Source organism: Talpa occidentalis, unplaced genomic scaffold (assembly GCF_014898055.3).
Source record: "Talpa occidentalis isolate TD23 unplaced genomic scaffold, MPIMG_talOcc4v2.1 talOcc4.3, whole genome shotgun sequence".
NCBI classification, from domain to species: domain Eukaryota; kingdom Metazoa; phylum Chordata; class Mammalia; order Eulipotyphla; family Talpidae; genus Talpa; species Talpa occidentalis.
The window spans coordinates 5538604-5550827 of NW_023603184.1; the positions used below are offsets into that span (position 1 = coordinate 5538604).

General features: G+C 40.3%; 1 protein-coding gene across 13 annotated transcripts in view; it reads left to right on the forward strand.

Annotated features, from left to right (window-relative positions):
- The first annotated feature begins 453 nt into the window (after positions 1 to 453).
- The window catches only part of PHF21A (PHD finger protein 21A), a 172645-nt gene continuing 160874 nt past the window's right edge, over positions 454 to 12224 (forward strand). For 7 of the 13 annotated variants that reach the window (XM_054699233.1, XM_054699245.1, XM_054699244.1 and 4 more), the window contains exon 1: positions 454 to 811. The gene's annotated coding sequence lies outside the window, so the exon portion shown is untranslated. The other 6 variants (XM_054699240.1, XM_054699239.1, XM_054699236.1 and 3 more) reach the window with 4 other exon arrangements.

Genomic DNA, 12224 nt, shown 5'->3' on the forward strand with positions numbered 1-12224 from the left:
CCCGGCGGGGCCCCCCCTCTCTCTTCTCCTCTCCCCTCCCTCCCCGCCGAGCCCCTCTACCCCGGCGCCTCCCCGCTCCCCTCCCGCGTCCCCGCTTCCTCAGCCCCAGTCCCCCTCGCCCGGCTCGCGGGAGCGGCGGGGGCGCGCACGGCGGCGGCGGCGGCGGGCCGGCGGGGCCGCGCGGCGGGCTCCCGCGCGGGCGAGTGTGTCTGGGCCTGGGCGGAGGGATCCCCGGGCTGAGGCGGCGGAGGTGCTGCGGCCCGGGGCCGGGTGGTGAATGGGCTGGCGGTGCTCGCTGCTGCTGCCGAGAGGAGGAGGAGGAGGAGGATGAAGAGTTGGGCTTGTTTGTCTCCCACAGTTTCTCTCCTGCTGCTCTGAGCCGCCCCCCCCGCTCCGGCCCGGGGCCTGTGTGGGTCTCTCCTGGAGGAGGAGGAGGACCCGGGCCTCCCCCACCCCTCCTCCCCGCCCCCCCTTGCCTGGGGAAGAGGAGGAAAGAAACAGCCCAGAGAGAGAGAGAGAGAGAGTGAGAGAGAGAGAGAAGAGGAGAGGAGAGAGAGAGCGCGAGGGAGCGGGAGACGCGGGGGAGCGAGAGGAGGAGGAGGAGGAGGGAGAGGGACAACCTACCATCTTAACACACTAATATCTAAAAAGTGCGAGAGGCCCAGAGCAGCAGCAGAAGCAGCAGCAGCAGCTCCAGCGCCTTCCCTCCCTCCCCATGAAGAAGAGTTCCCTCCTCCTCCTCCTCCTGCTTCTCCTGCTCAGAGTTCCTGCCTCCAGCTGCCAGGGGGGACAGCCAGCCAGCAGCAGGAGGGTGCAGTATCCCAGCTTTTCCGTTCTCTCTTCTCACTCTCTCTCTCTCCCTCTCTCTCTCTCTCTCTTTTTCTGGAGTAGCTCCCTCTCCCCTCCCTCCCTCCCTCCCTCTGTCTTGTCTCTGGTGTTTGTCTCGGGGAGGACCCGGGGCTGCCTGCTCGGAGTTTGTTGTGGGGGGAGGTAGGGGAGGGGAGGGGTGTGTGGGAGGGAGGAGGGACGGGGGGTGCTCTTGTCAGGACCCCGCAGTCAACTTGAGATTTGAGCAATAACTTCCCCTTCGGGGCGCCCCCCTGCGTGCCCTTCCTCGGCCTCCCCCCCTGAGAAAAAGACAATGGAGAAAGCTCGTCTCCCCCCTTCCTCCCCTCTGCCCTCGCCCCTCCCCGCGGTAAATTGGAAGTAAGTTTAGGAGCAGCCCCGGGAGCCTGGACGCGGCGCGCGGCCCGCGGGTGACAGGGCGGCGCGCCGGGGGCGGCGGGAGGGGCGGCGCAGCGGCCCGGCGGGGGCCGGGGCCGGGCGGGGGCGGGGGCCGGGGCCCGGCCGCCCCCCCACCCCGCGGCCCCCCTCGGCCCGGGCGCGGCGCCGGGGCTCCTGCCCCCTCCCCCCGGGATGCTGTCGGGGGGAAGTTTTCATTATGATTATTTATTAATTTTTTTTTTTTTTTTGGAAAACCATCTTGTTTGGTGACTGAGGGATCTGGTTAAAAAAAAAAAAAAAAAAAAAGCTGCGGCTGCTGACGCTGCCGGGCCGAGCGAGCGAGCGTGTGTGTGTGTGTGTGTGTGTGTGTGTGTGTGTGTGTGTGTTGGTGCATTTGTCTTGGGTGGCCAGAGCGGCGTTGGGGAAATTCCGCTTATTCTTCTTCTTCTGCAACTTGTTATTCCGGAGAGTCAGCCTGCACCCCTCACCCCGGGGCCGGCCCTCCCGCGCCCGCCCCCGCCGCCGCCGCCGGCCGGGGGGCGCCCCCGGGACCCCGCGCGGGCCGGGCCGGCCAGGCCGCTCCGAGGGGGCCGCCGCCCCTCCCCCGCCCGCGCCCCCGCCGGGGAGGGGGAGGGGCGCGCGGAGTGGGACTCTTTCCGTTTGGTCCAGCCCCGCCGTGCACGCAGTTCCCAACACTTCTCGTCATCCCCTCCCGGCTCTTTATTCTGCCGAGCGCCGCTGTTAGGATTTCTTTTTTCCCCCTGACCACGTTCGCGATGGTGGGTAGCGGCGAGGTGGCCCCGGCAGGGGAGGGGTGGAGACCGAGATGGGGCCCCCGGGGGCAGCCTGTCTCCTTTCAACTTTGTCTGTGGCTTGCACCCCCACCCCACCCCCCTCCGAGAAGGCCACACGCCGGTTGTGGGGTGCAGATGTGCCGGGAGTGATTTCTAAGTAGTTGAGTTGTGGAGATGAGGGCACGGCGGCTCGGGGTAGGCAGGTTTTGTTTTCATTGGTGAATCTGGTGTCATCATATTCCGGTCATATGTTGAAATATTCTTTGTTTAGGTCTTGAAGTAGAGGATCTCACTCTGCACGTCCACATTGTGTTGTTTTTAAATGATGTCTCTGCAAGTATGGCTTTCTAGAATTCCTAATGGGAGTTAAGGTCCGGGCGAGTGTGGGCCTCAGCACTGGCCTTGACAGTGAACTTTGTGGCTGTGTTTTGGGTTTCAAAGATTTGCCCCATAGCGAGGTGGTTGGGGGGCGGGGGGAGGCGGGTCGAGCTGTGCATTTTTGTTAGTACGAGGTGTCAGGAATGTAGATGCTTGAGCTGGGCACGTTAGAGAGGGAAGAACATTTATATATAAATAATTGATAGCTGAATATTAGAACCAGATTAATTTGGGCTGGTGAAAGTTTTTTTTTTTTTAAAGCAGTTTTTTTTTTTTTTTTTTTTTTTTTTTAAAGCAGCACTCTAGGAAGAAAGCCTTTTTCTTTTCGTAACACACTTTATAGGGGTTCTTTAGGGCTGGGAGCTGGACTTTCCTTTTGGAGAGAGGGTGCTCATCAACATCTGTAGCTTCATTAAGGGCTTGATTTGGGGACTGAAATTGGGGTTAAGGCATCTGAGCGTGCTTTTCAGTGTTTGTGTTGTTTGTTTTCATCTGGTGTTCACTTACTTTTGGGGCAGTAGAAAGAAATAGGTCAACTTTTCTTTTGAATTTTGAAGACTAGCCCCTTCCCCCTTTTTTTTTTTTTTAAGTTTCACAATTTACTTGGTTTCACAGCATTGTAGGAAACTGTTAACTACATTTTTACTGGAAATACTGTTACTCATTTTGATTTTGGTAAGTTCCATTCTCTTTTTTTCAGTCTTCACTTGCATATGGAATCTACATTGTTGACTTAAAACGAGCTTATTTGGGGTCATTTAAAATGTCTGAAGAATGCACTTTAAAATCTCAGGACATGTCTTTTGAGGGCAAAGTAGTAATTTTTGTGTGCAATCATATTCATGTTTATGAATTTTTTTTTCTGTACTTAAAATTCTGTAGATGCATAATTATCTAAAGTGGAGAGCATAGTAATAGTGCAGAAAATTCTCAAAGCAAACTTCTGCAGAAAGTGTTAAAAAATATTCCAGATACTTTTTCTGTCAGACTTTTGCTTTTGTTAACATAATAGTGTTTGCAATATGACTGACATGGCTTGGATGGAAAAATATTTTGCTTGAATGCGTTTGAGGGCTTTTTAATTTAGCTTTTAGATAATTTTGCAAGCTTTACACACACTGCACTTTAGACTAAGGCAGGTCTTTATGGAACTGGAGGAGTAAGAGATTAAAAAGACTTCTACCTATGCCAGATTTTTATTTTTAAGAGGCACAAGTGATGGATGGGGCTCTATTTCTTTTAGCTTTGAAGGGTCAGTCCTTTTTTTCTATTCAATCATCTGGAAGGAGCTGCCTCAGAAATACTCTTCTTCTGCTTACATGAAGAGCTCTAAATGCTATCCAGCAGGAGGTGCTACAACTAGATAAAGCAAATCTCTGAATTTTGAGGGTCTTGCTGTTTGTTACAGCTCTACTTAGCTTCAGCTAAGCAACAGGATTAACAACTTAAAAGTTCCAGAAAGATTTTCAGTAAGTCCATTTAAAAATTCCATTAATGAACTGCTTTGCTGTTTGAAATCTTTGACTACTATACAAAGTAGATTTGTTATGTGGATAGCTTTTCAGGATGCTGTGCTAAGGTATAGAGGGTTGTTACTTTATTTTTAAGGGGAGTTAGTCTAGTATTGGTAAATGGGGTATTAAACATTTTTAAAAATTATGTTTAATGACTATAAACAAGAGTAGTTTGTATGGTTTGGGACTTTAGATTTTGTGATCATTCCCATAACATTAATACAAATAGTATATAGAGTACTTGAGATTTTGGAAAGGGAGCTATTGTATGGAAAACATTTGACTTTTTTTTTTTTTTTCTTGAGTCTGTGGACAATAATCCTAATGGATAAATTCTTAGGCACTCGGCTTTATAAATACGTACATGACCTCCTCCAAGACTAGGATTCTTGAACTATGGAGTAAAGTTATATCTGTGGTTACAGGTCATTGCTGATCTTTCCATTAGTAATACTTAACAATAACTGCATAAAGATGAAAGTAGTTTCATGGCATTTACAGCACATGGTCCTTTGAAACTCTGTTAGTGTTAGGTGAATTGATTTATTTCTGGAAATATGCTACTGTGGTGGCTTGTAAAGATTTATATCAAAGTTTTAAAACATAGGATTGAGTAGAAATTATGGTGAATCTGCTATGAGTTTTCTCAGCAAAATACTGTACTTTTTTCTCTATTAAGATCAAATGAGATAATACATATTCTTTGTAAATTGTCAAGCCATGCAAATGTCAAGTTGTTGGGCTAAGTATCTAATTAATACATGGACAGAAGCTTCTATCTCTAAAAATTTAACTTTCTTCATGTGATTTGGTAAATGGATGCTCTAAGTGTGTACCCTGAAATATCTTTTTTAGTATAGATATGTCTGTGGTTACCAAAAGCTTTGTTACAGTTGTAAAGCTTTGTTAAAAAAAAAGCTGCCTAGGCAGTTTCTCATAATTAAAAAAAGTATATCATTTTTCCTTTTATAGATCCTGTGAAATGTGTACCCTTTATTAAAGTTTTTGTATAATTCCGTGAATGTGATAGTGGTTGAATTCAGTGAATATTTAGCTTCTCAGATACTTCTGTACATTCTTATTAACATACAGAGTAAGAGATGTCACAGTTAAGGTTTTGATTGAGCCTGCTAACTTTCTGAAAAATTCTAACTGACTGAAGCTTTCAAACTTGTTTCAGAGTGAAAAAGATGTATATCTGTATGCATTAATGTTAGGTGTGCGTGTATATCATTTTGTTCTGTTTTAGATAGATGCACAAGGAAATTACTCAAATCTAGAGGAGTAGACTGAAATATTTTTGTGTAAAAATAACCCCAAAGTTTAAAACTTGTGGCCTTCTTAATAGACTTTACTCACAAATTTGGACTAGAAAACTTAAAAAAAAAAAAAAGAATGGGAGACCTTATGTTCATGAACATGTCGGAAGATGTAGTATCTTGAATTTGATTGTTGTTTGTGATATAGCCCCAATTAGAAATTAAATATAGGAACTTTGTTCTTTGAAGAATGAGAACATTTTAACTGTTCAGATAAAAAACGAAACGAAACCTCTCAGGGCAATACAAACTTTTTTCATCCCATAGACACAGCTTTTTTTTTTTTTGGAGGAAATACTGAAGTTAAGGTTATTTGAGTGTGCTTTTAGATTTTGTATCCTTTATTATTGTATTGCTTAAGACTTGTTTTTAATTACTATTCAAAGGGAGAAAGGAAGGGATTAATGTTTTAAGTCTTTAACCTTTGACAGAATTCTTTTATATCTATGGTCAGAGCTGATTTCTTGAAACATGTTTGAATTTTCATATTAAAATTTGTGCTGGGAAATATTACTCACTTATATTGACTTCTCATGAACTTTTGTACATGGACTTTTTTGTAGGCCCTAAGAATTCTTTGGGAGCATAGCAGTTTGTTTTGATCACTCTTAACTACCAGATGTGTATTTTTGCTGTTTTGAGATTATTTTAAAAGTGGTAATATGTTACACTACATGAAATTCATTGTAGATGTTATCTTCTTTGTATGTTTGTATATATGATGGCACGATTTTGAAGGCTTTCTTGTAATTCTTGTGTGTTAAATTTTGAACAGTCACCTTTTTTGAGAAAGTTGAAATAGACTTCTAAAAATAACTTGTCGATTACTTGTCATTCAGGTCAGTCTTAAACTGTGGCGGTGGTGAACTTTGACCTTTTACAGATAATATATGTGGTTCACTCATCCTTTGGGCCTTTTTCTAAAGCAACTTTCTGTACTTGTTTGGCAGTTTGAATACACCCTCCACTCCACTGCAAAACTACCCTTTTTTCAAAAATAAAAAATAGTTTGCAGGTTCTTGGTTAAGGGAAACTATTCTTTCCTATATTTTAGAATCATGTATGGAAATGTTTTTCTGCTTTTTAAGTAGACAAAAAAGCGAACTGATGATTGGAGAGAGGAAGGGGATGGGGCCTAACAGGTTGGTGATCTAGGCTTTATTTTGACTCTCTGGGCCTAGGGGAGAAAAATAACTTAAACACAGAAGCCAAAAAAGATGGGTTTTGTTTTATTGTTTTGGCTGCATTGAGAATACAAACTGTCAGTACTTGAGGAGAAGGAGCAGCAGAAAGGAATTGATTTTTCTGCTGCAGATCCAAGTATTGTTAACCATGTGCATCTCTAAAGCAGCATGCTTACAAATCTAACAGTACTTGATTCTTTTCACTCAATTAACAGTCAGGACCCTAACCTGTTTTTTTTTTTTTTTTTTTTTTTTTTTTTTTTTAATATTAAGTACCAAAAACTTCAGAGTAATGACAATAATTTCCTGATAAAAGTGGGTGATAGTAACCATGGCAACTGCTATCTCTGGCCTTATGGACAGAATGTTGTATTGATGAAGCTTCAGATTCTGTAGTAGCCTGTCACTTTTATGGTGAAATGTAGTAGCATGTGTTGCAGGTGATTTTTAGCTGGATTGTGTTAAATTTGTATGCCAGCTTATCTTTCCTTGTTAGGAATTTCTTGGACTGTATTCCATAGCATCTTTGTGAAGGTGCTGTTGCCTGAAAATAACCCACCACCTGTGTTAGGCCTCCTGATGCAGATTGCACTTAGTTCTTTCCCAGTCTCCTTCCTCAGTCTTGCAGAAAATAGGGGTGTGTGTGGAAACTGCATATGCATAAATTAAATCTCAAAGTTAACTGTTTGGGTTTGGATGTTATTGATGGCTTTTAAAAATATCTCTTAAGTTTTTAGAAGAGGTTAGTGGATGAGAAAAATGGGTCTTTATTTGGAATATTTTTCCCCCCCAGTGTTCATCCCAGAACTGTGTGTGTGAAATGAGGGATGAGAAATGCAGGGCTTAAATATTGAGTGAAGACTTAAGTATTACTGTTTTGTTTTGTTTTTCTTTTTTTGTTGTGATGATCTGTTATGTGTCTGTAGAACTACAAGAATATATTTCCTAGTTGGCAGTATTAAAATGTGGTATATGTTTTCTTAGGAGAATTTTCTTTGAGAAAAAATATAAAATACAACTTGCAAGACTGGTAAATGAAAAACTACTTTTTTTTTTTTTGGTGGCGGGGGGAATAGAGTTTTGAAACTGAGTCAGCCAACCTTAAAAGATTATTTTAAGAATGATGGTTATAAGTATAATTTTAAAATGTGCCAAATATTTTTGCTTTTAAGCACTTTTTAAAATGCTTATCCTGTATGAGTATTTCCTAATGTGAAATGCTACTCTAAATTTTAATTGATATTTTTCCAATATGTGCTAAAGAAACTATTCCAGGACAGAGAACACAACAAATTAGATCTGAATTTGATTAGGCTCTGATAATAATTCATACTGTGTTAGATAGTTCAGACTTTTTGAAACTTAACTGTACTAGGGTGAAGTGGTTTACTTACTACAAGTCCCAGAATGCATTGTGGTTTTTGCTTAACTTCAGATTAGAATGTTGCATGCTGGGACCTGTAGTTGATTTAAACAGTACAGGGAACCCTTCCCTCTTGTCTACTCCATTTTATACACAGCTTCCCAACCTCTAAGAACTTTCTGCTAAGTAAAGTTTGATTACTAATATCATGATTTTTATACTGCTGATATTCTGAAGTGTGTCTTCAGACACAACCTGGAGTTTTAGTTTACCTTAGATTAGTTTATTGCTTTTTTTATCAGCTGCTATAAAATTTACATGTAAAGAAACACACATATGTATATATGTGTGTGTATGTATATATGTAAATATATATTCAGAGCTTGACTTTCCAATTGTAAATTATTTTTGTCTATGGTAATATTGTCTCTTTATAACTACAGCATCATTAGTTGTTGGTATTGGCATTTAGAAGCCTGTTAGCAAAGGTCTGATGTATATGTGCATTCTCTTTTGTGATTGGGGACAACTAACTCAGTAGTTAAAGTTAAATAGAAAGTGTCTCGGTGCTGGTATTTGAGTTCAGAGTTCTTTGATTCTTTGTAATAATTTCTAAAGTCTTGAATCTTAGTATTTTTTTTTTTAAATGGAAGACAGAGTCCAGAAAGTAAATGGGGTTTTAGTGTAAGTTGAATCCTCAAAGATGTAGTTTGAAAGCTAGAGAAAAAGGTAGGTTTTTTTTTTAAAATACTTTCTTCATGGTTTCATTTGTAAAATTTAAATTTCTGTTACTTTAGGGTCCCATACTTTTACTTTATTAACTAATGTCAGAGTGTTGTTGCAAGGATTAATGTTAAAATCTGTGAGTGTGCTTAGCACTGTTCCTGGCATGTAATAAAGGCTCAGTAAATGTTTAGAATTAGTAGCAGCAGCAGTAGTGGCTATTGTTATTTTTAAAAAAAAAAAAACAGCATACTTACATTTTTCCCTCTTTTTTTCATTGTTATTTGGTCAGGAACCCAGGCTGTTCTAACAAGATCTTGAGATTTTTTAGCCGATGGTAATGATGTGGCAATTCCTTAGAATTTTTTCCTGCATGTAAAATACCTTTATACCTAGTTTCTTCCTAAGTGATATATTCCTGAAGTCAGAAAGCCAGCTGATGGTGGAATTTTAGCCAGGATCCAGCCTTACCTACCCAGTACTCTTCTCCATTGTATCATAGCCTTTGGTTGATTTTGGAAAGCTCAAAAGATAATGAAAATTTTCTTCGTTTAGAATGTTTACACTGGTAGACTATCCAACCTAGTTAATTAATGAAAATAAGATGCTGCAAAAATGTACCTTGTGTCTCAGTGTATGTAACCTTGGAAAAATTCTTTTATGTTTAGAAGTGTGAACTAGTCCATGACTACAGTTCACAGTGTTACAAGATTGATGTATTGGAGGCCACTCAGCAACTTGGGGGTGGGGGGGTGGCAAGGAAGCTGCTTCGGGTTCTGGGTTGGGTTTAAAATGTTAGGCTCAAAAGACATTGTAAGTTTTACACTCTTTTTTTTCTTTTAGGACACTTGTAGCATATTATTACCTGTGTGACTGGTCCCTTTTTTGGTTTTTGTGAAGGGAAAGGAACACATGGGAATATTGAAAAATTTAAGCCTAAATTGCAATGTACACATGTAACATGACTTACGTTATGTGCAGATTTAGCGAAGTGTCTTTCTTACCTGCTTGGCCAATTTTCAACTTTTTCCCTTGTGTAGATTTCCTGGAATATTATTGCTGTGGGCTGCTGTGTTTATTTAAGAAAATGCTGTCTTTAGTAGTAATTATTTAAGTACTTGTTTATACAACAAACCCACTATAATACTAATCTTTATTTTCCCCTCATAAATGTAAACTACAATTTGTTAATGTTTGTTTATTAGACATTAGATAATTTAGATACATCAGAAATGTATGGAATCTGATCTGATAAGCTTTCACATTCTGAATGGTTTCATTTATTTTACATGAACTTATCTTTTCAAAAACTAACATTTGTGTGTGTGTGTGTGTGTGTGTGTGTGTGTTTCACAATTGAGGAAACATCGGTTTATAACACTGTTTATCTATTAGGAGTAAAGGTTCACATTTCTTCAAATGTACATTACCACACCATACCCATTACCAGAGTACAGGTAACCCCCTACCACAGCCACTGGACCCCCTCCAACCTTTGCTCCTCTGCCCAGTAAGCCCAGTTCTGTAGTCAGATTCCAGAGGTTGTTTTGGCTTAATCTTCTCTGTTCCTTTGCTTTTGTTTCTTTGTATTCCACATATGAGTACTTTCACCCAGTATTTGTCTTCCATTTTCTGACGTATTTTGCTTAGCATTAATCCCCTCCAGTTCCATTCATGTTGTTGCAAATGGCAAGGTTTCATTTTTTATAATAGTTGAGTAATACTCCAATCCATATAGATATATACCACATCGTCTTTATCCAGACACCCATCCTTGGTCACTTAGATTGTTTCATGTCTTAGTTATTATAAACAGTGCTGCAGTGAACATATGAGTGCATATTATCTTTTTGAACAAGAGGGATTGCTGGATCATATGGCAGTTGTATTTTTAATATTTTGAGAAGCCTCCATACTGTTTTCCTTAGAGATTGGACCAGTTACATTCCCAACAACAATGTACAACAAGAGGGTACCTTTTTTTTAACCACACCCGTACCAGCACGTTTTTGGTTATTGATCTTTTTCATATAAGCCGTTGCTACAGATGTGAGGTAACATTTCATTGTGGTTTTGATTTGCAGTTCCCAGATAATAAATGATGTTGCACATTTTTTTCATGTGCCTGTTGACTGTATGTCTTTGGAGAAGTGTCTGTTCAGATCTTCTGCCCATTTTGATTGGGTTGTTAGTATTTTTATTATTGAGTTGCATGAGTTGTTTATAAATCTTGGCTGTTCACCCAACTTGTTGCATGTATGATATGCAAATATTTTTCCCACTCAGTAGGATGTCTTTTCATTTTAATGATAGTTTCTTCCTCTGTGTAGAAGTTTTTTAGTTTGATATCATCCCATTTGTTAAATTTTGCTTTTGTTTCCCTTACTGTTTTAGTTGAGCCCTTGAGACATCACTAAGGCCTGTGTCCTAGAGCATCTGGCCTGTGTTTTCTTCTATGTATTTTATGGTTGCACTTCCACATCCAAGTCTTTAATCCATTTTGAATTAATTTTTATGAATGATGTGAGATACTGGTCAAGATACACTATTAAAATGAAATACTCATTGGTTACCTAGAAGTTAATACAAAGGGCTAAACATAAGAGGGAGGGGAGAGGAATGGTTTCTGGTATTAATTGACCAGTGCAGGAAATACCCAGCTTGGTATCATCCTTATCTACGTTATATAGTTATACTCACTTAATTCCTGAAACACTAAATTTTGGAGTAAGGAGAGGAAATAGGAAGAGTTAATAAATGGGCAGCTGTGTGTCGTTTCTTATAGAGTCCTCTGACATCCCTAAATTATTGAACACAGCTTTCTTTTTTCTTATGTCTCAGACCAAGGTAGCAATAGTGTTAGTAACCTGACTTTAAAACCAGTCCTGGCACTAGTGCATTTTGGGAAATTCAACCTTGCTGGTCTACAGACTTGTAGAAGTCTGTTTCACTGTTCTCTTAAAAAGATTAGATGAGATGATACTCATAAATGTCTTTTATAGACTACATCTTGAAGTTTTTCTTTTTTTATTGTGCTAATAGTCATACTATTTAACATCTTAACCATTTTAAAATGTGTATTCTTATAGTCACAGTGTTGTGTAGCCATTACCTCCATTCATCCTCATAACTTCTCCATCCTGTAAATCAGAGATTTTATGCTTGTTAAACAACTTCCCATTCTCCTTTCCCTGCCTTGCCACCACCATTATTTATTTTGTCTTTATGATTTAGGCTATTCGAAGTACCTCATATGAGTGGAATCATGTGGCATTTGTCTTTTGTCAGTGAGGTTCATCCTTGCTGTAGTTTGTACCAGAATTTCTTTACTTTTTAACACTGAATAATACTCCAGTTATGAATATACCATGTTCTGATTATTCATCAGTTGGTAGACCCTTGGGTTGCTTTCATGTTTTATTGATTGTAAATAATACTGCTATGAACATGGGTACATAATGACCTGGTCACAACTTTGCTTTCAGTTCTTTTGGGTGTATACCCAGAAGTAGAATTGTGTCATATAATTCTATTTTAATTTTTTGATGAACCCCGATACTGTTTTCTACAGCAGCTGTACCATTTTACATTTTTAGTACCTGTGCATGAGGTTTTCAGTTTATCTAGATCCAGCACATTGTTTTCTTTTTTTAATGTTGTTTTCTTTTATCCTTGATAATAGCCATTAACTTGAATTACTGACTTTTTAATCACTAATATATGCT